Source organism: Monodon monoceros, unplaced genomic scaffold, assembly GCF_005190385.1.
Source record: "Monodon monoceros isolate NGI ecotype Baffin Bay Population unplaced genomic scaffold, NGI_Narwhal_1 Super_Scaffold_15, whole genome shotgun sequence".
NCBI lineage: Eukaryota > Metazoa > Chordata > Mammalia > Artiodactyla > Monodontidae > Monodon > Monodon monoceros.
The window spans coordinates 68,648,875-68,673,768 of record NW_021703771.1 but is presented as its reverse complement, the minus strand read 5'-3'; the positions used below and the strand labels follow the sequence as shown (position 1 = coordinate 68,673,768).

At 36.6% G+C, this 24,894-nt stretch overlaps 1 protein-coding gene across 10 annotated transcripts in view; it reads right to left on the bottom strand.

Annotated features, from left to right (window-relative positions):
- Positions 1-24,894, bottom strand: part of UTRN (utrophin) — a 505,655-nt gene that overhangs the window by 187,585 nt on the left and 293,176 nt on the right. The window contains exon 1 of one of the 10 annotated variants that reach the window (XM_029224158.1): positions 9,844-9,862. The exons of the other annotated variants lie outside the window; for them this stretch is intronic. The gene's annotated coding sequence lies outside the window, so the exon portion shown is untranslated. Of the gene's footprint in view, positions 1-9,843; positions 9,863-24,894 lie in introns of those variants that run through there. 10 annotated transcript variants of the gene reach the window in all.

Sequence of the window (24,894 nt, the reverse complement as noted above, 5' to 3'; positions counted from 1 at the left end):
ACTGGGGCTATAGTAGGCAACTGTACTTGAACAGAGGGCTCCTGGCAATTGTAAATGAGTCCAGAGCTCCCTGACTGCCAAGGCAAACATAAGGGCAGAAATCAGTTATATCACTCCCCAATATGAATTATAGATGGGGGGGGGAGGCAAGATGTTGAAACATATGTAACGTATAGAATAACACCATTTCTTTTTCAGAAAAACATGTATGTGAATATAAGTGAGTGTATGTATATTAACATTTTCTAGAAGGCCACGTACAAAACTGGTTGTTCTGGGTTGTAGTACTTGGGAGATAAAAAATCACAGTGTGGGAGATATTTATAATTTATATGCTACTATATTCATGTTTTTCTTAAAAGAAATGCATTATTTTATAATTTCAAAATCTAATATAAATAAGTGCAAAATAATAAAGAAGATAGTGGATATCAGGATAACCTAAGGACCAAATGACTGCTTTAGATTCTAAACATGAGAATATGATAAAAATAAAGAAGCATGATTTCAACCACATGATTACAAAACAATTACCATTAAAAAACTCAATGTTATTCTATTACAGTGTGGAATCAAATTTAAAGATAGCTCAAAGCAGAAAATCCAGTCATGTTATTTCACAAGACCAGTGAGAGATGGAGTGAAAGGGAGTATGAGAGAGGAAGAGAGAGAGAGAATGAATAAATAGAAAAAAAAAGCAAGGAAGAGTTATTCTCAGAATGACTCACAAGAAAAAAATAAAAATTCAGACACATAAAATTCTATACTGTAGAGGGCTTCCCTGGTGGCGCAGTGGTTGAGAGTCCGCCTGCCGATGCAGGGGACACGGGTTCGTGCCCTGGTCCGGGAAGATCCCACATGCCGCAGAGCGGCTGGGCCCGTGAGCCATGGCCGCTGAGCCTGCGTGTCCAGAGCCTGTGCTCCACAACGGAAGAGGCCATGACAGTGAGAGGCCCACATACCGAAAAAAAAAAAAAAAAAAAAAAAAAATTCTATACTGTAAACAACTATAATCCCAAGTTATGGTCCTGGAGTAAACTATAAAGATGACTATGAAAATGTCTGGAAAAACTGAGAAAAGAATATTTCTGTTGCTCTAGTCTATCTTTATTATCCTCATCATTAAAGGAAAACTTTGCTGGAGAATCCAGTTAAAAATGACTAATCTCATTACAAGCATAATGAAGTCACAAATCAAATCATGAAAATTTCCATTTCAATGCAAGGGAACTATTTATTAACAACTTGCAACGTATTATATCTTAGAATTTTCTATTTTAAAAATACCATCATACATATATTATAATTTTTAAGATACTTAAAATTCATACATGTAAATTATAAGCAAGAACCCCTATATGGTGCCAAAAGTCATCACATTCTTACAACAAAGTAACAAAATAATTGTCTAAGAGATCACAAGCCAAAGAAATTGAGAATAGGCTTAAATATTTTTAAAATTTGGATAGAAAAGAAGGGCTGGCTACTGTTAATTCAGAAAACACGATTGTACTAAAAGGAAAATATAAAAAGCTTTTTAATGGCAACCACGAATAACTGGAGGTTTTATGTTGTTGATAAAACATTTCACACTAGCTTATAATGGCCCCAAATACATATAAAAAATTAAAAACATATTAAGCAGACTAGCAATTCTACTCATACATGGAATGCTCAAAATAAATTAAAACATATGTTCACACAAAAAAAATAGTGCAGGAATGTTCACAGCAGCATTGTCCATAATAACCAAAAAGAGGAAATAATGAAATATCCATCAACTGATTAATGAATGAATAAAATGTGGTATATGCATACAATGGAATATTATTTCACAATAAAAAGGAAAATACCGATAATAGCTACACCATGGACAATTCTTGAAAATATGATGCTTAAAAAAAAAAAAAAATATGATGCTTAGTGAGAAAAGCCAGTTGTAAAGTTCCACAAATTGTATGATTCCATTTGTATGAAATATGCAGAATGGCAAATCTATAGAAATGGAAAGTAGATTTGAGATTGCCAGGGGCTGGTGAAATGTGGAGATTAGCAAATACTGGCAAGGGGGTATGGGATTTCCTTTTGGAGTGATAAAAATGGTTTAAAATAGACTGTGGTGATGGGTGTGCAACTTCATGAATACACTAAATACCACTGAATTGCATAATTTAAAAGGGTTAAGTTACATTTTATGAGAATTACATCTCAATAAAGGTGTTAAAATTTTTTTTAAAAAACCTCCCCCATTGTATTCATTGATCTCAACCGTATAAACCCTATTTCTGAGACAACCCTGCCAGAGGCAGAAAGAATCTAAACCATCCCTGCCACGCATCTGTGCAGAATTACTGTAAAGCCTTCTAGCTGTCACCCACGTGGTAGCTCTAACCAAGAATGACCAGCAGACTACTTCAACGGACACTCAGAAATTGAAAGCACCTGTTATCAGGCTCCCAATGTATAACAGGACTTCTATGCCTAAATTCCTCAAACTTCCTGGTGCCCTAGCTGTCAGGATTTTTCTAAACCCTAGTTCTCACGGCCTATTTACCCTACTTAAGCTCTAAATTCCAGAGCTCTTGACCACTGGAAAGACAGCACATCCACAAATCCCATACCTGGATCTGTCCTCCTTGTGCTTCACTCACCAGCTTGCACACTGGGCTACTGGAGCATGATCCTATCTGGATGTGGCTGACAGTGAGAATTCCCTTGTGCAGCCTGATCTGACTGCCAGGTTGTACAGCTGGACATCTATGGCTAACAGAATACCTATCACTGCTCATCAAACCCCAGAGCCTTACACCTCCTAAGCAGGTACTATACAGACAACATGTGAGATTACAAGGAAGTCAAGGAATGATGAAATGTTTTCTGAGAAAGTGCAAAATAAGATTTTTTTCATCTATTTTCAGTTTCCTGGGGCTGAATAAAACCATTTGTAAAGAATGTATCATACTGAAGGGAAGAAAAAGAGTGAAAATTATCCTAACAGATCACTAAAAATGTCGTCTATTTCTCAAACGGAACTCAATAGAATATTTGTGTAGTACAGCACATTAAATGGTATGGCTTTTCCTTTTGATAATTATTCTGGTGACTATCTGAAAGAAATTGTGTGTTCACTGAGATAGTGTCCTCACTACAAAACAATGAATAATTCTATATCACACTTCTGAGGAAAAAATATTTTTGTTTTCAAAATGGAGAACCAGGAGATTCTATGTCAAGTTTCTTTACTCCTTAAGAAATACATTATCTGACTGAATAGGTGGAAGAATTATAAATATACACTCCCAATTCATTCTGTCAAATGCCTCTTTTTTTTTTTTACATCTTTATTGGAGTAAAATTGCTTGACAAGGTTGTGTTACTTTCTGCTGTATAACAAAGTGAATCAACTATACGTATACATATATCCCCATATTCCCTCCCTCTTGCATATCCCTCCCTCCCTCCCTATCCCAACCCTCCAGGCGGTCACAAAGCACGGAGCTGATCTCCCTGTGCTATGCGGCTGCTTCCCACTAGCTATCTATTTTATATTTGGTAGTATATATATGTCCATGCCACTCTCTCACTTTGTCCCAGCTTACCCTTCCCCCTCCCCATGTGCTCAAGTCCATTCTCTATGTCTGCATCTTTATTCCTGTCCTGCCCCTAGGTTCTTCAGAACCATTTTTTTTTTTAACATTCCATATATATGTGTTAGCATACGGTATTTGTTTTTCCCTTTCTGACATACTTCACTCTGTGTGACCAACTCTGGGTCCATCCACCTCAATACAAATAACTCAATTTTTTTTCTTTTTATGGCTGAGTAATATTGCATTGTATATATGTGCCACATCTTCTTTATTCATTCATCTGTCGATGGACACTTAGGTTGCTTCCATATACTGGCTATTGTAAATAGTGCTGCAATGAACATTGTGGTACATGACTCGTCTTGAATTATGGTTTTCTTCAGGTATATGCCCAACAGTGGGATTGCTAGGTCGTATGGTAGTTCTATTTTTAGTTTTTTAAGGAACCTCCATACTGTTCTCCATAATGGCTGTATCAATTTACATTCCCACCAACAGTGCAAGAGGGTTCCCTTTTCTCCACACCCTCTCCAGCACTTATTGTATGTAGACATTTAATGATGGCCATTCTGAACAGAGTGAGGTGATAGCTCATTGTAGTTTTGATTTGCATTTCTCTAATGATCAGTGATCTTGAGTTTCCTTCCATGTGGTTGTTGGCAATCTGTATATATTCTTTGGAGAAACGTGAATTTAGGTCTTCTGCCCATGTTTGGATTGGGTTGTTTGGTTTTTTGATATTGAGCTGCATGAGCTGCTTGTAAATTTTGCAGATTAATCTTCTGTCAGTTGCTTTGTTTGCAAATATCTTCTCCCATTTCAGAGGGTTCTCTTTTCATCTTGTTTATGGTTTCCTTTGCTATGCAAAAGCTTTTAAGTTTCATTAGGTCTCATTTGTTTGTTTTTGTTTTTATTTCCATTTCTCTAGGAGGTGGGTCAAAAAGGATCTTGCTATGATTTATGTCATGGAGTGTTCTGCCTATGTTTTCCTCTAAGAGTTTTCTAGTGTCCGGTCTTACATTTAGGTCTTCAATGTGTTTTGAGTTTACGTTTCTGTATGTGTTAGGGAGTGTTCTAATTTAATTCTTTTGCATGTAGCTGTCCAGTTTTCCCAGCACAACTTATTGAAGAGGCTGTCTTTTCTCCATTGTACATTCTTGCCTCCTTTATAGAAGATAAGGTGATTATATGTGCATGGGTTTATCTCTGGGCTTTCTATCCTGTTTCATTGATCTATATTTATGTTTTTGTGCTAGGACTATAGTCTCTTGATTACTGTAGCTTTGTAGTATAGTCTGAAGTCAGGGAGCCTGATTCCTCCAGCACTGTTTTTCTTTCTCAAGATTGCTTTGGCTATATGGGGTCTTTTGTGTTTCTATACAAATTGTAAAATTTTTTGTTTTAGTCTGTGAAAAATGCTATTGGTAGTTTGACAGAGATTGCACTGAATCTGTAGATTGCTTTGGGTAGTAGAGTCATTTTCACAATGTTGATTTTTCCAATCCAAGAATATGGTATATCTCTCCAACTGTTTGTAACATCTTTAATTTCTTTCAGCAGTGTCTTATAGTTTTTTGCATACAGATCTTTTGTCTCCTTAGGTAGGCTTATTCCTAGGTATTTTATTCTTTTTGTTGCAATGGTAAGTGCAAGTGTTTCCTTAATTTCTCTTTCAGATTTTTCATCATTAGTGAATAGAAATGCAAGAGGTTCCTTTGCATTAATTTAGTACCCTGCTACTTTACCAAATTCACTGATTAGCTCTAGAAGTTTTCTGGTAGCATCTTTAGGATTCTCTATGTAGAGTATCATGTCATCTGCAAACAGTGACAGTTTTACTTCTTCTTTTCCAAGTTGGATTCCTTTTATTTCTTTTTCTTCTCTTATTGCTGTGGCTAAAACATCCAAAAATATGTTGAATAATAGTGGTGAGAGGGGGAAACCTTGTCTTTTTCCTGATCTTAATGGAAATGGTTTCAGTTTTTCACTATTGAGAATGATGTTGGCTGTGGGTTTGTCATATATGGCCTTTATTATGTTGAGGTAAGTTTCCTCTATGCCTATTTTCTGCAGGGTTTTTATCATAAATGGGTGTTGAATTCTGTCAAAAGCTTTTTCTGAATGCCTTGAGATGATCATATGGTCTTTCTCCTTCAATTTGTTAATATGGTTTATCACATTGATTGATTTGCGTATATTGAAGAATGCTTGCATTCCTGGGATAAACCCCACTTGATCATGGTGTGTGATGCTTTTAATGTGCTGTTGGAGTCTATTTGCTAGTATTTTGTTGAGGATTTTTGCATCTATGTTCATCAGTAATATTGGCCGGTAGTTTTCTTTTTTTGTGACATCTTTGTCTGGTTTTGGTATCAGGGTGATGGTGGCCTCATAGAATGAGCTTGGGAGTGTTCTTCCCTCTGCTATATTTTGGAAGAATTTGAGGATAGGTGTTAGCTCTTCTCTAAATGTTTGATAAAATTCGCCTGTGAAGCCATCTGGTACTGGGCTTCTGTTTGTTGGAAGATTTTTAATCACAGTTTCAATTTCAGCACTTGTGATTGGTCTGTTTATATTTTCTGTTTCTTCCTGGTTCAGTCTCAGAAGGTTGTGCTTTTCTAAGAATTCATCCATTTCTTCCAGGTTGTCCATTTTATTGGCATAGAGTTGCTTGTAGTAATATCTCATGATCCTTTGTATTTCTGCAGTGTCAGTTGTTACTTTTCCTTTTGCATTTCTAATTCTATTGATTTGAGTCTTTTCCCTTTTTTTCTTGATGAGCCTGGCTAATGGTTTATCTATTTTGTTTATCTTCTCAAAGAACCAGCTTTTAGTTTTATTGATCTTTGCTATTGTGTCCTTCATTTCTTTTTCATTTATTTCTGACCTGATTTTTATGATTTCTTTCCTTCTGCTAACTTTGTGGTTTTTTTGTTCTTTTTTCTCTAATTGCTTTAGGTGCAAGATTAGGTTATTTGAGATTTTTCTTGTTTCCTGACGTAGGATTGTATTGCTATAAACTTCCCTCTTAGAACTGTTTTTGCTGCATCCCACAGGTTTTGGGTTGTGGGGTTTTCATTGTCATTTGTTTCTAGGTATTTTTTGATTTCCTCTTTGATTTCTTAAGTGATCTCTTGGTTATTTAGTAGTGTATTGTTTATCCTACCTGTGCTTGGATTTTTTTACAGTTTTTTTCCCTGTAATTGATATCTAGTCTCATAGCACTGTGGTCAGAAAAGATACTTGATACGATTTCAGTTTTCTTAAATTTACCAAGGCTTGATTTGTGACCCAAGATATGATCCTGGAGAATGTTCCATGAGCACTTGAGAAGAAAGTGTATTCTGTTGTTTTTGGATGGAATGTCCTATAAATATAAACTAATCTATCTTGTTTAATGTGTCATTTAAAGCTTGTGTTTCCTTATTTATTTTCATTTTGGATGATCTGTCCATTGGTGAAAGTGAGGTGTTAAAATCCCCTACTATGATTGTATTACTGTCAATTTTCCCTTTTATGGCTGTTAGCATTTGCCTTATGTATTGAGGTGCTCCTATGTTGGGTGCATGAATATTTACAATTGTTATATCTTCTTCTTGGATCGATCCCTTGATCATTATGTAGTGTCCTTCTGTGCCTCTTGTAATAGTCTTATTTTAAAGTCTGTTTTGTCTGATATAAGAATTGCTACTCCAGGGCTTCCCTGGTGGCGCAGTGGTTGAGAGTCCGCCTGCCGATGCAGGGGACATGGGTTCGTGCCCCGGTCCTGGAAGATCCCACATGCCACGGAGCGGCTGGGCCCATGAGCCATGGCCGCTGAGCCTGTGTGTCCAGAGCCTGTGCTCCACAACAGGAGAGGCCACAACAGTGAGAGGCCCGTGTACTGCAAAAATAAATAAATAAATAAAAAATAATTGCTACTCCAGCTTTCTTTTGATTTCCATTTGCATGGAATATCTTTTTCCATCCCCTTGCTTTCAGTCTGTATGTGTCCCTAGGTCTGAAGTGGGTCTCCTGTATACAGCATATATATGGGTCTTGTTTTTGTATCCATTTAGCGAGCCTGTGTCTTTTGTTTGGAGCACTTAATCCATTTACATTTAAGGTAATTATCCATATGTAAGTTCCTATTACCATTTTATTAATTGTTTTGGGTTTGTGATTGTAGGTCTTTTCCTTCTCTTGTGTTTCCTGCCTAGAAAAGTTCCTTTAGCATTTGTTGTAAAGCTTGTTTGGTGATTCGGAATTCTCCTAACTTTTGCTTGTCTGTAAAGGTTTTAATTTTTCTGTCAAATCTGAATGAGATCCTTGCTGGGTAGAGCAATCATGGTTGTAGGTTTTTCCCTTTCATCACTTTAAATATGTCTTGCCACACCCTTCTGCCTTGCAGCGTTTCTGCTGAAAGGTCACCTGTTAACCTTATGTGGATTCCCTTGTATGTTATTTGTTGCTTTTCCTTTGCTGCTTTTAATATTTTTTCTTTGTATTTAATTCTTGATAGTTTGATTGATATGTGTCTTGGTGTGTTTCTCCTTGGATTTATCCTGTATGCGACTCTCTGTGCTTCCTGGACTCGATTGACTATTTCCTTTCCCATATTAGGGAAGTTTTCAACTATAATCTCTTCAAATATTTTCTCAGTCCCTTTCTTTTTCTCTTCTTCTTCTGGGACCCCTATAATTTGAATGTTGGTGCATTTAATGTTGTCCCAGAGGTCTCTGAGACTGTCCTCAATTCTTTTAATTCTTTTTTCTTTATTCTGCTTTGTAGTAGTTATTTCCACTATTTTATCTTCCAGGTCACTTATCCGTTCTTCTGCCTCAGTTATTCTGCTATTGATTCCTTCTAGAGAATTTTTAATTTCATGTATTGTGTTGTTTGTCATTGTTTGTTTGCTCTTTAATTCTTCTAGGTCCTTGTTAAATGTTTCTTGTATTTTCTTCAATCTATTTCCAAGATTTTGGATCATCTTTACCATCATTACTCTGAATTCTTTTTCAGGTAGACTGCCTATTTCCTCTTCATTTGTTTGGTCTGGTGGGTTTTTACCTTGCTCCTTCATCTGCTGTGCATTTCTATGTCTTCTCATTTTGCTTAACTTACTGTGTTTGGGGTCTCCTTTTCACAGGCTGCAGGTTCATAGTTCCTGTTGTTTTTGGTGTCTACCCCCAGTGGGTAAGGTTGGTTCAGTGGAATGTGTAGGCTTCCTGGTGGAGGCGACTGGTGCCTGTGTTCTGGTGGATGAGGCTGGATCTTGTCTTTCTGGTGGGCAGGACCGCGTCTGGCGGTATATTTTGGAGTGTCTGTGAACTTATGATTTTAGGCAGCCTCTCTGTTAAGGGGTGGGGCTGTGTTCCTGTCTTGCTAGTTGTTTGGCATGGGGTTTCCAGCACTGGAGCTTGCTGGTCGTTGAGTGGAGCTGGGTCTTAGTGTTGAGATGGAGATCTCTGGGAAAGCTCTCACTGATTGATATTACGAGGGGCCGAAAGGTCTCTGGTGGACCAATGTCCTGAACTCGGCTCTCCCACCTCAGAGGCTCAGGCCTGACACCCGGCCGGAGCACCAAGAGCCTGTCAGCCACACGGCTCTGTTAGAGGGCTTCCTTGGCAGCAGTTGGATGAGGGAGGCTCATGGTGAGAGGAGAAGCAGGAGAAGCGATAAGAAGGCACTTTCAGCAGTTCCCAGAGAAGCGACGGATGCGTGTTCTATGGTAAAGGTAATGGCTCCAATGGCATAGCTGCTTAGAAATGAGCTTTAAATGAATTCGTCTTTGAACCTCCAGGCTACCCGACGATCCAGAAATCTGAGTGCGTGGTAGCCCATTGTCAGCATCATTGGGATCCGTGTTTGGCTATCTCAAATGCCTCTTTGCAACTATGCAATGAAGTATTGACAAAGTACTATATTATGCCATATATTGTTTAAAAGCACACTGTAAAATGGAAAAGTTTAGAATATAAAATGATGTATATTCTTACACAGCATCTCAAACATTTGTGAAAGCTAATCATTGGTGTGTTCTCATTATTATCATAGGGTGAAAATAAACACGTAAATCCAAATATTAGCTACCATTAGAGAAGTGCGTTTCTGTGGCTCAATACTGAAAACAATATTTTATAAAACTGCATATCCCTGCTGTTAAGAAAGACCATTTAAAGGTCTGAGGACATGGAAGTCATGTTTTCTATTATTTCATTCCTCATTTTTCTGGAATTTCCCAGGGAAAAAGTAGTTAAGATAAAAACCATACCTTAAACTGTCTATAAGTTTCTCTTACAGTCAGCCCTCCATATCCGTGGGTTCTGCATCCTCAGATTCAACCAACCTCAAATCAAAAATACTAAAAAAAAAAAAAAAAAAAATTCCACAAAGCATTTACATGGTATTAGATATTATAAGTAATCTAGAGTTGACTTAATGTATACAGGAGGATGTGCACAGGTCATATGCAAATACTAAGCTATTTTATATATAAGCATCCTTGGGTTTTGGTATTTACAGGAAGTCCTGGAGACAGTACTCTGCAGACACCTAGGGACAACTGTACTTCTTGAATCTTATATTTGGGGAGATGCCCATCTCTTACTGAGACTCTGTAACTGTATCCATAAATGTTTCTCAACTCGATTTCCCTTTCTGTTTCAGTATATTTAGAAAAGATTTCTTTAACTGATGGATACAGCTGTCATGTAGAATACAGACAGCATGAATAACCAAAAAACCAAATTAAAAAGAAAAAAAGATGTTTCATTTTCATATCCTTTAGAGAGACTGAGACTTAAGTTTTCTGACAGGACTGAGTTAAGAGGAAATTGAATTTTCTCACTGCAACTTTCTCTCTCAAGATACTCTGAAGGCTGGATGATCCTCAGGGAACTCAGAAAGCTTACAAAGATACAGGTTCTAATAAATTTATTTTTGTTTTGATGTACCCTGTAGCTTCCTCAGGTCCCTCAGAAGCCAAGGCATCTGAAAGACTTTAACATCTGAATGTCAGTCCTCCAGGATTACTCAGAAAAGTTCAGAATTACTTCACCATGGAAAATTTAGCTTTTGTTCCTTCTAAATTCTTTTCATTCCTTTTCTTTCTTTTCAAAGTATTAGTATGCCATAGTGAAGCACAAGACATTATTGCCTTCCCAATGACAACTGGAATATAATTTTCAACAAAATAAATGACTTCTTTATAAAAGGAAAAAAGATAGAGCTCAAAGCTCTCACCAACAAGAAATGGGAGAGGAAGCAAACTGGAGAACTGACCCACAGTCGACAAAATGAAAGAAAATATTCTATATTTCCTTGAAATCATTACAAGCACTGTTCTCAACATCTTTGATTACCTGCTAAATTACCATGGATTTCCAATACCTACGCCAAGCTCTCTGTTCTGCCTGCTCCTCCTTTCCATCACAAAACCTTTTTTTCCCTTAATTACTTGTTTCCACAAATTACCCTGTCATTTCTGAAACTTAAAGAATGACGAATCGTGAACCATGAATATTTTACAAGTTCTGTGAAAGGAAAGTTTTTTACAAGCTTCCTCTCTTTGCTCCAACCTTTGGAATATGAGCTGTGTGGTAAAATATCCAAGGATCAGCATAGCTGGAGTTTGCCACGTGAAATGAGCCAATTCTAGACAGGAAGTTACTCAGGAATAGTTCCTGGACATCTTAAAATGAATAGTTATAAATGCACAAATACACTGTGGTTTTTACTTCTAGTAAAGCAATCTTGAAAACGTGCCCTAGGGCTTCCCGGGTGGCGCAGTGGTTGAGAGTCCGCCTGCCAATGCAGGGGACACGGGTTCGTGCCTCGGTCTGGGAAGATCCCACATGCCGCGGAGCGGCTGGGCCCGTGGGCCATGGCCGCTGAGCCTGCGCGTCTGGAGCCTGTGCTCCACAACAGGAGAGGCCACAGCAGTGAGAGGCCCGCGTACTGCAAAAAAAACAAAACAAAACAAAACAAAAAAGTGCCCTACATTCTCATCTTGGGAGAGGGTGTTAGTTATCAGGCTCAGCAACAGACCAGGATTGAGAAGAGTCTTTTCAGTGTAGCTGATCTGACAGCCTCTGCTCCATCACAACCAGTGTCAGGGGACATCACTGCTAATACAACTACAAAGGGAAGAGAGAACCAAAGCTGAAATAATAAAAGTATCTTCTTTTCCTCTTTCTTTTCTCACTCAGATCAAAAGAAACCTGAAAATTCTCCTTAGGATGCTTATTGTAAAAGATGGGGAGCTGAGTGAGGGACAAGGAAGGGTGACAACTGCAGCACAGGACAGAGTCAGGTAGATAAATACTGACCTCGAGCCATCAAACCGAGGAAAAAGTATTAGTGGTATGCAGAAAGACTCAGGAATACATACGACAAATGAACAGTTCAGGTCAGTACTATTCAATAAACATTTATTAACAAGCTGTTATGTATAAGCACCCTGAAGGTCATCAAAATGAACAAGACTCACCTCTCTTTTTGAATGTTAATCCTTCCCACAATACAAATTTACTAATTCCCGGATGTCATTTTTGAATACTCTAAAATTTTAAAAATTACCTTCCATTTTCCAAATCTCCATTCTGCATTAGCCGGTGTGCAATATGCCTAAAATCACGTGAATATATTAAATCTTGAAGTGCTCTTATAGGTGGAATTACTTTTCAAATAGCTAAATCATGTCATGGCTAAAGGAACAGCAGAGTTTCAGCTCAGATGAGGAACACTGTGATTACATGGAAACATCTGCAATTTAGTTTAAAAATATGATGAAGAATTCATCAGTGCTTTAAAGACTCAGTCTCTACATTTAAATGATGTATGTAACAAGGGCATTTATGATTCAGTGTCCCTGCTTCCTTGCTGGACACAGAGAATGGTTATCATGAAAGTCAGAATTATGGTTACTTCTTGAGAGAAGAGAGGAGGGTCCAACCAGGGAGGCACACAGACAGCTTCGAAGGACCAGCAACAACTTTTTCCTAAGGGCTTTTATTCTAATTCTTTATACTGTACATATATGTTTTATATACCATTCTGTATATATGCTGTATTGTACAATAAAAGGACTACATCAAGTATCCCTAGAACACACTAGAACACACAAGAAATGGGAGGAAAATGTTCACTACACATTCTTTCCACTTTTTAAAAAAACTAAATATATGCAGCACTTTTTGAAAAATTAGTAAAAGCCAACAAATAAGTAAATATGTTAAAACTTCACCTATACAGGGCTTCCCTGGTGGCGCAGTGGTTGAGAGTCCGCCTGCCGACACAGGGGACGCGGGTTCATGCGCCGGTCTGGGAAGATCCCATATGCCGCGGAGCGGCTGGGCCCGTGAGCCATGGCCGCTGAGCCTGCACGTCCAGAGCCTGTGCTCCTCAACGGGAGAGGCCACAAGAGTGAGAGGCCCGCGTACCGCAAAAAAAAAACAAAAACAAAAACAAAAAAACTTCACCTATACATCATAATAAAATTGAGGGTAGGTAATGAAGATTTGCCCTCACAGTTAAAGGGAAAGATCTCAAAAATAGGAGTAAGTGTTCCTAGTGCCCACACTCAGCATAAAAGAAAATTAAAAAAAAAAAAAAGAGCTGCAAATGTAGTAACCAATTTTCGATACACATGGTAATCATTCATCAAATTTAACAGTTGTAGAGCCTTATTTCTACAGCCCCAAAATTCATGATATATTACAGGTACAGGTTAAGTGGCCTGATTAGTTAAACCAGTCTTACCCTAGATCCTCCTGTCTCCCAGGGCAGGTTGCTCTTCTCTACAATGACAGCTGATGTATCCCAAGAAGGTAAGTGTTGTGAATTATCCAATCTATAACCCTTGGCCTCAGAGTGCTCAAAGTGGGAAATTAGATTCATAGAATTAGAAACCCTCTGTCTCAAAACACCAACAAAAATAAAATCAACTGAATGTTTCCATGTCCTCTAATTAGATGACTCAATTTAGATAATGAGTAAGCTAGAAAATCCAGTTCAGACAGCAATCAATAAATGAATGAGCTTAACCTAAGGAACATCTACTAGAGAAAAAGTCAAAGAAAAGCTACAAATATTAGAAGTTCTAAAGAAGCATGGTTTCAGCAGAGCTTCTAAAGAGCAGAGCTTCAGTGCAATTCTTGTGGGATAGGAACCAATGGTTTCAGATGGAAGTTTCAAGCACTGGAGTTCTGTACACATTTCAAAGAAAGGGGCTACCACACGCCTCCCAGGAATACAATAATGAAAGAATAGTATATGCATTTAGATATAAACGGAAATATACATTGGGACAAGAACTATGAGAGATGAATAAAATGCCTGATTAAAAAGTCATGTTTATATATACCCAAAAGAATTGAAAATAGGGACTCAAGTACTGTACACCCATGTTCACAGCAGCATTATTCATAAAACCAAATGCTGGAAGCAACCCAAGTGTTGACCACCAGAAAAATGGATAAGCAAAATGTGTTATCCAACATACAATGGAATAGGATTCACCCTTAAAGAGGAAGGAAACTCTGACACATGCTACAGCATGGATGAATCTTGAGGACATTATGCTAAGCAAAATAAGTCAGTCATCAAAATAAACATACAGTATGATTCTACTTTTATGAGGAACCCAGAATATTCAAAATCAGAGACACAAAGTAGAACAGTGGTTGCCAGGGTCTGAGGGAAAGAGGGACTGAAAGTTATTGCCTAATAGGTAGAGTTTCAGTTTTGCAAAAAGGAAAAGAGTTCTGGAGATGGATGGCGATTACAATTGCACAACAATGGAAATGTAACTTAACTTAAATGGAAACTTAACATTGAACTGTATACTTAAAAACCATTAAGATGGTATTACATGTATTATACCACAACTTTTAAAAAAGAAAAAAATCAGTCAATATGTTGCCAAGACAATTATTGTAGAGCATACCTGTTACTAAAATTATATCTATATATAATTTCATACATTTATATACATATAAAATCTATAATGGTTCAAAATAGGCTTATTTTCCCTGGTGGCTATGTGCAAAATAAATATTAACATATACTGTGTTTACGTAAAAAAGGGAATGAAATTTTGATGCATGATAAAACATTGATGAGCCTTGAAAACATTATGCTAAGTGAAATAAGTCAGACACAGAGAGACAAGCATTGTATAATTCCATTTATAGGAGTTGCCTACAGAGTCAAATTCACAGAGACAAAAGTAGAACTATCAGGGTGCAGGGAATGGGGAGTTACTGATTCATGGCACAGAGATTCAGCTTGAGACAGTGCAACGGTTCTGGAGATGGATAATGGTGACGGTTGCAAGACATTGTGAATGTACTTAATGCTAGTGAGCTGTACACTTAAAAATGGTTAAAATGGTAACCAAAAGAGGCCTGATTTGCTCAGACATAAGCTATTCACCAGAGCTGCAAACTGAAATATAGGTACCATAAATGCACGAAGTGAACTGTGTGTAAGGAAAATGATGGCACAAACTTGACGTCAGACAGGTGACAACCTCAACGTTGGAGAAAACACAGCGGCGGTAGGGCTACTGGGTAGAAACAGAGCAGGGGAACGTCTGCTCACTTCCAGACAGTTGCTGTCTTGTACAAGTCCACTGCTATCACAACGACCAATTCTCCAAGAGAAATTCTTTTGAACTAATGGAAATGAAGCTTCTCATAAATTATAGCTCTGGGATTTTGTCTTGAAGGTGGAGTAGAATTGTAAAATGAGAGCCAATGACATGTTTGAGGGGAAACCATATCAGGTATTTATAAAACCTGGTCCTTAACCTAGTAGAAGATCTAGCGTTAGAAAAAAGGTACTTTAAACTCACTGTGCAATTTTTGCAACTTGTCTGTAGGTCTAAAATCATCTCAAAATAAAAAGTTTTTTTAAATTTAAAAAAAAAAGGAAAGGAAAAGAGGTACTTTGTGAACAGAAAATCTGCAGATGTTTCTGAAAGCCATGCTAAGAATTACGGACTGTTTATTACTGATGCATAAGCAAGAGTTTTTCAGATTTATTGAAATAATTTTTGTAGTAACATGGAAAACAAATGGGAAAGGCGAGAGATAATAGGAAGGCTGGTTTAAAAATGTAAATCAGGGGTCTCACTAATTCTCTAAATAAACACCCATCACTTAACATATTTTTTTTCATTGAGGTATAGCTGATTTGCAACACTGTATTAGTTTCAGGTGTACAGCATACTAATTTGTTTTTGGTTTTTTGCAGATTATATTCCACAGTCGGTTATTACAAGATATTGGATCTAATCCCCTGTGCTATACAGTAAATTCTTGTTGCTTATCTACATATATTTTAATCAAGATCTTTCCAAATCCGCATTTGCAGAGACAAAAGTAGAACTATCAGGGTGCAGGGAATGAATTATTTGCTGGCCACTGTCAGGCTTTAATATCTGTGAAGCAGCTACTGAAATATTGTCTCAAAAGAAAACTATTTACTTGACCCAGGGTCAATAGAAAGATTTTTAGCTGGAAATTGATTTTTTTCCCCGTTTCAGTTTCAGAACTAAGCTTTATAAATCTCCAATTTTGTTTCTACTTTCAAAATAATTAAGCATCATTCAATGTTTCCCAATCATTTTTGTCATATATACATGCATAAAAGGAAGGTGAAATATATTCAACTGATCCAAAGAAATAATTTATGTTTTGCTCCATGTTGCATAGAATTGATTCTAGTAAGTAACAGAAGACTAAAGGGCTCTAGGGAAAATATTCAGAGCAAATCATTTCATAAGCATTTTTATTATTACATTTCCTCATAAATTTGGTAGCTTTTCACTGAACAAAGTACACCAATTTTTTCTCTTGAATCCTCAAGCTTTTCAACAACCTCCTTTGAAAACTCTAAGTGAATTCTAATGATAATGACTTTATGTCAGGTATTATTTACAAGCCAAAAATAGACAAAATGCTTTCATAACAAAATTCAAGTTTTTAATTCTGAAAACTAACGAAGTTGATAAGTCACAGGTATCAAATATACACAGGAATTAAATATACAAATAAACACCTTACCAACAAATGATCCTATCAAATTTCTCCATGAAAAGCAAACACCATAAAACCACAACTCAAAATGGGTAAGAACATAGTTTTTCATACTCCAGGTAGCCTGTATGGGTATCAAATATTTGATGAAAGCAGAAGAGAAATTTTGGTAAGAAATCTATCCGGTATTAATTAATTCATCATTGACCTAGTATTATGGAAGTTCACTGTGTCTGCTCTGCATCTGAAACTCAGTCTGCTTGTATGCTCAAGCTGAGTTATATCCACTGGCTTCTTTCCAGTAGCATCTCATCAATTCTTCCATGTTTATCATCTAACTGCGTACAAACCCCTCAGCCCCATTACTCCCTCAACCTAACTGATGGCATTTGGCTTATTTCCACTGCCAAAAAAATAACTATACTCATTGTCTCATGAAGCATATACTTCTAACCTAAGTTCCTAGAGCTACTTACTCAAATGCTTTCCTAAAGGTCTGACTTCCTACAGTAACTTAGTACTGTATGGCCAGAAGCCTGCTGGACATCTCTAGCTGGAGAGCTGAAATGTATGTCAAAATCTCAATGAATTTAGAACCTAACTCTTCATCCCTTCCCATTGTCCCCTCTGCCCAGCCTCAGTCAACCTTAGCCTCGCTTCACTCTTCCTGGTAATGGTCCTACCAACCACGCCTTCTGGTCCTCTCAGCTGAAATCTTGGGAAACATCTCCAACTCTCCTCTCCCTCTCTCATACACCCCTGATAACCAGATACTGGTGACTACTTCCTACTAATTCTAACTGCCCAAATCAACTATTGCTTGTTGATTTTCACTGACATTTCTATTCTTCAGTTGTTATTGTTTTGCTAAAGTATTAATAACATCAACATACCCGGTTCTCCCCTTTCCTTCCATCTATTACCTCTCTATGTTATACACTGTAGCCAGATTAATCTTTCTAACACACACTGATGCACTCCCTTGTTCAAAACCCTTTAATAACTTCCTTGAGTCTAGAAAGCATCAAGTTCAAAATTTTTACAAGAAATCCAAATTCTCTGTAATCTGACCTAATTCTACCTTTCTCCTTTTAGTAAGTACTACTTGGTAATACTGGCTTAATCCCATTCCCAAACTGCTACTCTAACTGTCTCTTCTGCCCCCAGGGCCCTTGTCCCCTTTTCCACCACTCTCACCTTGAGAAACATTGACCAGTTTGCCAGTTTTCCCAACTAGAAATAATGTCTCCCAAGTCTGAATTACTGTAACACTTTGTGCCTCTCTTTCAATAATAACTTCATTCTACTTGTTTTCTTTTATTGCTACAGTGATATAGTTTTATCTGCCCTCCAAAATTCCAGAGTTTTTTTTTAAAGGCATCGCTATCTTTCATCTTTATATCTTGCCTTCCCCTACCAATGTAGGTTAATTTCCCTAAGATGTGCACTGTAACCAGTTGTTGAATGAAGGGAACAAATTTCATAAATATTCATTAAAAAAGAAAAAAGCCTTGAAATCTGTAAAGCACTGACATAGCAAAGAATGAATTGGGAATATTGAAGCAAATATATTTCCTGTTTCTATAGCTTGCAGGGCCCTAGGACCTTTTACACCAAGAATTTCAAACAGCTGACTTAGTAATCTACCCCAAAGGGGGCTATGCTTTTTCTTCACTAAATTCTGTGTGCCATAATGAAATTAAAAGAAAACTTCCCCAGTGTCCTAAATGGGATCCATTTCCATTTATGAATGAAATAAAAATACAGCACTCTGTAAGGAATTTCAAAGGTGCATTTTATATCTAAGTTCCTTAAATGATTGAAATGACTTCATAGGCTCAAGCTTTACTGATGTCACTAGTGTTTCTATTAAGATTGATAAAATGTAGTGCTAAGTCAATTATTTCAACCTTTCTCATCTTACAGACAAAGAAACAGAAGGTCAGAGAATTTAAATGACTCAACTCATGCCGCTAATAAAGTTGCAAAGTCAGGACCCACACTGCGTTCAGACCTCAAGTCAACAGAGCTACTCCTTTGAGTGATAAAATATGACCAGTAAGAAAGTAAGTTTATATGAGAGATTCTTATCTATAATTTTCTGGGGAAAAAAAGCCTGGTCGATTGGGAGCATTGTCATGGCAATTCTTTATAATGCCTCTCATACAGTCAGCCCTCTGCAGCCACAGGTTCCATATCCACTGATTCAACCAACCTCAGATCAAAAGTATTCAAGAAAAAGAAAATTCCATAAAGTTCCAAAAAGCAAACTTGAATTTGCCACACACCCAGCAATTATTTACATAGCATTTACACTGTATTTACAATGATTTACATAGTATTTAATTATATTAGGTATTATAATTAATCTAGAGATGATTTAAAGTATACTGTAGGATGTGCATCGGTTACTATATGCAAATACTAAGCCATTTTATATGGGACTTGAGCATCTTCAGATTTTGGTATCCTGGGAGGGGGGGCGGGGTTGGGCAGATTTGAAACCAATCCCCCATGGATACCAAGAGACAACTCTTACTTTGTGTTCCAAACATAACTCACCAGTACTGTCTTTACACTATTATTTATGAAGTTGCTAATAATCTCACCCTTATATTAATTAGTCTTCTCTAATTTTTAAACAGAAGTGATTCAGAATGAAATAGATATCATTTGCAACAATCATTCACCCAATAGGAGAAGAAAAGTCACTTTCCAAAGCAGATGGGAGTTTCTACAATCCTTTCCTGTTTTCTAGAGTGAAATTTCCTCTTTGTGAGGAAACATATTTAAAAGATGCATTTATAAATAAAATCCTATAAATGTTCATGCTTTATTTCCCCTTGGATTAGATGATACAGCATTATAATACAGATGATTTCTAAAATAACTGTAAAGATATCAGAACAAAACACATATTATTAAGCCATTTAAGAATAATAAACCAGTATATATCTCTTATCAGCTGATCCCACAAATTTGTATATGGCTATTGTTCTTAAATTTGGTGTCATAATTGTGCTATTTTTTTTCTTAATTATAGAACACCACCTGTTGTAAGATAAAACAATTAACAGATTGGGGGGTGGATATTGTGTTTATATAAACAGTTTATACACAGAAAATATTCAACTGGTTATTAATTAAAATTTCATGAAAATGTGATAAAATACTTCATAAATGTGATGAAAATCTATCCATACCAAGACTAAGTAAATCTCTAAATGGATGAGCAAAAATAAACAGGAGCTTTAAATAAATTAACTGTACCCATAAAAAGAAGTAGGCGTAAAGAAGGAAGAGGAAAAAGGGGGAAAAAGAAAAGAAGATGGAAAAGGAGAAAAGGAGGAGGAAGAAACAAAATGAACATTTCTTTTCCGTAACCATCCAGGTCAGCTTACCAGTTCCCTTGAGCACTTCCTGGAAATGAAGCAGATGTTTATCACACTCTCAAAATGGGATCTCATATGCAGGGTAAAAGGCACGGCAGTGTCTCAGGTATGAAGAGACCTTCACACAGGTGTGAAGTGCTACCTGTGAACACTAGAAGAATCTTATACCTTTCCTAATCAAGTAGCAGTGACATCCACCTGTTTCATATACACAGACTGTACATGTTGATTATTAAAATTATTAAAATTATAAGACTCTGCATTTTCCAGTAAGAAGGGAATACACAAATGTACGAAGATAGCCTCATTATAATAAGTGCCATATTAAAGATATTAAATTTATAGGCACCATGGGAGCCCCTGGGAGGAGATAAACTAATTCTCCCTGAAGGCATTCAGAGAGAACTCCCTGAGAAGATGGCATCTGAGATGAGCCCTGAATGATCAGTAAATATTTCTAGAAAGAAGGCACTGCAGACAAAAGGAGAGGCACAAAATCAGAAAAATGCATGATTCCTTTGAAGACCCATGAAAAATTTGATGTACAGTATGGTCTATCCATATTTGCAATAAAAAAACTATTTCTCTCTAAAATGGAACTCAGATTGCTATTCCCACTCCTACTACTAATAATTATTAAATAAGGCTATTACAATTAAATAAGCATTTTCTATGCACTTTGTCTATAATAGCTCATTTAATCCTCACAACAACCCTAAGAGGAAAGTACTACTATTACTATCCCCATTTTACAGATGAAGATACTGAGGCCCAGAGAGGTTAACTAATTTGCTCAAAGCCACACAGGATGACTTCAGGATGACCTTAGAGCCATGCTCTAACCCATGTACTGAAACATCAGCCCTAATTATAATGCATCAGGGCAGCCCTAACTATACAAGCGTCTCGTCAGGCCGGTCTCATTTAATATACTCTGTACAAAAAGCAGGGCGATCCCAGACCTCAGACTCACCTCCTGCCTCTAGTTAGAATCCTTTTCCACTCCTCTCCTCTTCCTTCTTTCGTCTCATTGTTTCAGACCGCAAAACTGCCATTTCACTCTCTGTGAATCCCTTATTCCCTCTTCATTCTCATGGTAATGTCACCAACAGGGCAGTAGGATTAAAAGAAGAGTACAGTCTGTGTGAGACAGACAGGGAAATCCCCAGAGCTGTTTGTCCCCAGCTCACCAAGCCTCTACTAGAGAAGGCAGATTTTCATGAAATACAGAAACAAGGATGCACAATGGATGAAAAAAAGTAGTGAAAAAAATAGGAAAATATTGTTTTGGATGCAATTTCTCATTCATTACAATTCAGCAGATCAACAGCAGAAATTGAATATCTCCCAAATATTACATTTCAAAGTGTCATGGTTCTTCTTGCCCTTTACAAACTATGCTTTTTCAAGTCGATTTTTAAAATAAGAAAGGGCCATATGTCTACCAATTAAGCAGATACTACCTTTATTAGAACAAGAACAGAAGTTAAAAGGGCAACAGCACAGACACCCAGATTAATTTACCTACCTATAAGAGTTAAAGGAACCAAAACTGGACCAAAAACATATTAGCCAATAAAATTCAAATGGAGAGTTTAGCAGCACAGGTGGGTACTTTAAAATGATTTAAATGAACTGGCACGTACGTAGTAGTGACATTTTCCATTCTGCAGTCATGGCCATCACAATGTGTTATGATCTCATTAAATTCACAAGCTAACCCCAAATAAGCCAGGCTCAAGAGAAGCAGACGGTAAGCAAAGTAAACTAATGATACAAAAGGAATACAATATATTACATTCCTTTTGCCTTCTCAGCACAAAGGAGAAAGAAAGGGAGACAGACAGACAAGACGCATTCTTATGTGCATACAGAATATCTGGCTTGGGGTGCTGGCTCAAGAGAAGTCCACACTTAAACAATACATATGGTGAGATATTCCAGGGTTAAAGACCTTTTTTTGTTTTGTTTTGTTTTAAGACACAAACTGCCCTTTCTGGGTCATCTAGGCTTTAATCACCCACATGGTTTTAAAATGCTTATTACTAACTCAATTGTAATATAAACATTAATTCACAAAAATCACACACTCAGAATTGGGAGAGATATTAAGAGGTCACTTAAATTTTCTTCTTTCCTATGGAGTCAGTCTAACTTTGTCTTCTCCTGATTATGTGCTACAAGTCATAGAGGTAGGATACTTTACGCTTTTGGTACACTGACAAACTCAACCAAATTCCAGGGCAACTTCACACAGATTAAAGGAACTCTCCAGAAATAAATCATGTAGAACAACAAATGTATTCACCATCGTGTACTTCTTGAAAAATTTCACAAGGCACATTAACACCTTCTTCCATGCAGACACCAAAAGGTTTTAAGAGTAAACTAGACTTCTTTCATATTCGGGTTTAAGAGGTTGTAAAGCTGTATTCTGCTTCATTAGCTAATTATTCTACTTCATCCCATAATGGGTTGCATTCCTAGACTGGCCAAATTGATAGGTAGAGTTCTCAAATGATAACAGCATCATTTAAATTAGAAAGCACTGCTTAAGTGCCAAATATTCCTAATGGCTTAAAAAGCAGTTGTGCTTGACTAATGAATATGAAATTGTGGTCATACTTCTACTTACTGATTGAAAAAATTAATAATAACTTAAAAGCCAACTAGTCTATGGGCACAATAATAAAACATGTATTGACCAATTTGATATGAATTTGCTGTGCTCATTTAGTCACATAGATAGCAAATTCATAATATGCTACTAAAACTTTGAGGGGTCATTTATGATTTTAAACTTACTATGACCACAAAGCAATTATATCTAATATAATGGGCTATTTGCTAAGTGTCACAATGAAATGGTTCCGTTTTAAAAGACTAAATAGTTTAATTTCATCAAGAATTGCACGTGGTCAATTTAATTCTCCTCTTACAAATAGTTCTTCTTGAAAAAATACAAATTCTGATGGAACATGAAACTTATTAAACATTACATCCAAATATGTCATATTACATCTTTCAGTATAAATAAAACATATTTGGTGCATCCTGACTTTTTTTGGCTGTTACTATTGTGTTTGGTGACACAGCATCATGCATAGCTCTAACTAATAAAGCATGTAACCATAAAGTATCTTAATCTCCAAAAATTAATTACGACAAAGAAAAAGAAGTGAGCAAATGTTTTCATAGTGCCAGGTACATAGTAAGCACAAATAAATATTTGTCAAACAAATGAATGAATAGCTGGACAGATAAATAAAATTGGAATGGACTTCATTTTTAAAAATTTCATGGTTAACTACTGAGTACTAAAATTATTTGAAGCAAATACATTTTGAAAATCAACTCTAACATTTTTTAGTCTGTAACTAAAATGAAGTTATCAACTTCCTATTTTGTACTTACCTAATTTATACTGAGGTATAAATTCAAATTTCAAATAGAAGATTGGCTGTGGCAGAGTATTCATATAAATTGAAGAAATATTTATTAAGGAATATCATATTCAAGAAGACATTGTGCCCAGCAGTATCAAGAATTAAAAAAAAGTATAATTTAAAAATTGAAAAAATATTCAACCAAATATATTTTCAAATTTTGAAGTAGTGTGACATTATAGAGGAGGGGGGAGGAGCTCAAATTTATGCCCCAACACTTCTTTTCCAACATATGACAGTGACATTAAAATTATTATCCTAATTATAACTTTCAAATAGTGACAGATGACTTCTCTGAATGGTCGCTATATCTTTTAATTTAGTTTGCAAAAAAATCCATCTTCTGAATTACAATGTAAGTGCATTAACACTCACATGTATTCTCTTTTTTAAACACCAAGGTGCAACTTAATCAAAGCAAGCTTTTAGAGAACCAACACAATACAAAGTAAGGGACTTCCCAAAGGTCTGCTAAATCTGGAGATAGATTTTGATGATCTGGAGGAATGACTGGACAGCATATTTCAGGTAATCCTTCCTAAATTCTCAGGCAAGTGCTGAATGATACTGAGTGGGTGGCAATAAATTTGAGATTATGCTCCCTGCAGGTATACTTCCCAGTAGAACAGTAACTCTATGTAGCTTATTAAATGCAAAGTGATTATGCTTCAACAATCTGGCCATGTAGAGCAGGGCTGATGGACATTTATAAGGAGCCAAATAAAAAGAACACATTTCTAAAGAGAAGTCCAACTCAACTCTCCTAAGATGACCTGAAGAAATGCAGGGGGCTAAGATCACTCTAATGCAAACCCAAGGGCAATCAAACTACAGTTCATCCCCAGAGAATGGTCACAGTGACTTTAAACTGGAGTATGTTCAAAGCAAATATAACTCAACACTCACAGCCTTAGCCTTCATAAACATAACTTCAGCAGGTCTAGCTTTAAAACATGTGCTCTCCTGATGCTGTTACAAGGAATTAGTTGCCAAATACAAGCCTGGGTACCAAATTGATGCAACTTGCTTTTTCAGACTTCCAATCATACTATTTTAAATTCAGGGAATATCAAATGAGAACACAATGATGGTTTTAGAATAATGACCTGATGGAAAGGATTAGATAGCTGAAGCAGTAGGTGATTTAAAATATTCTTAGTTCCTTAGATATCCTTAATTATCCTTTAGTTATCCTTAGATAACTAAACACGTTATCTGCATTCTAGAGAATGCTTCTCTTTCTATTCACCAGAGTAAGGATGTAGTGAATCTAACTCATCCAAAACTGGTATTAAATCATTAAGAACTTAAAATGTGTGGACAGATGGAAGACAAGAACACGCTCCTAATATCAATGAAAACTGCCCTCTGATTTCTCAAGAGATCATTTCTATTGACCCTGAATGTAACCAACAGCATAACAATATTATGACACTAGTTTTGC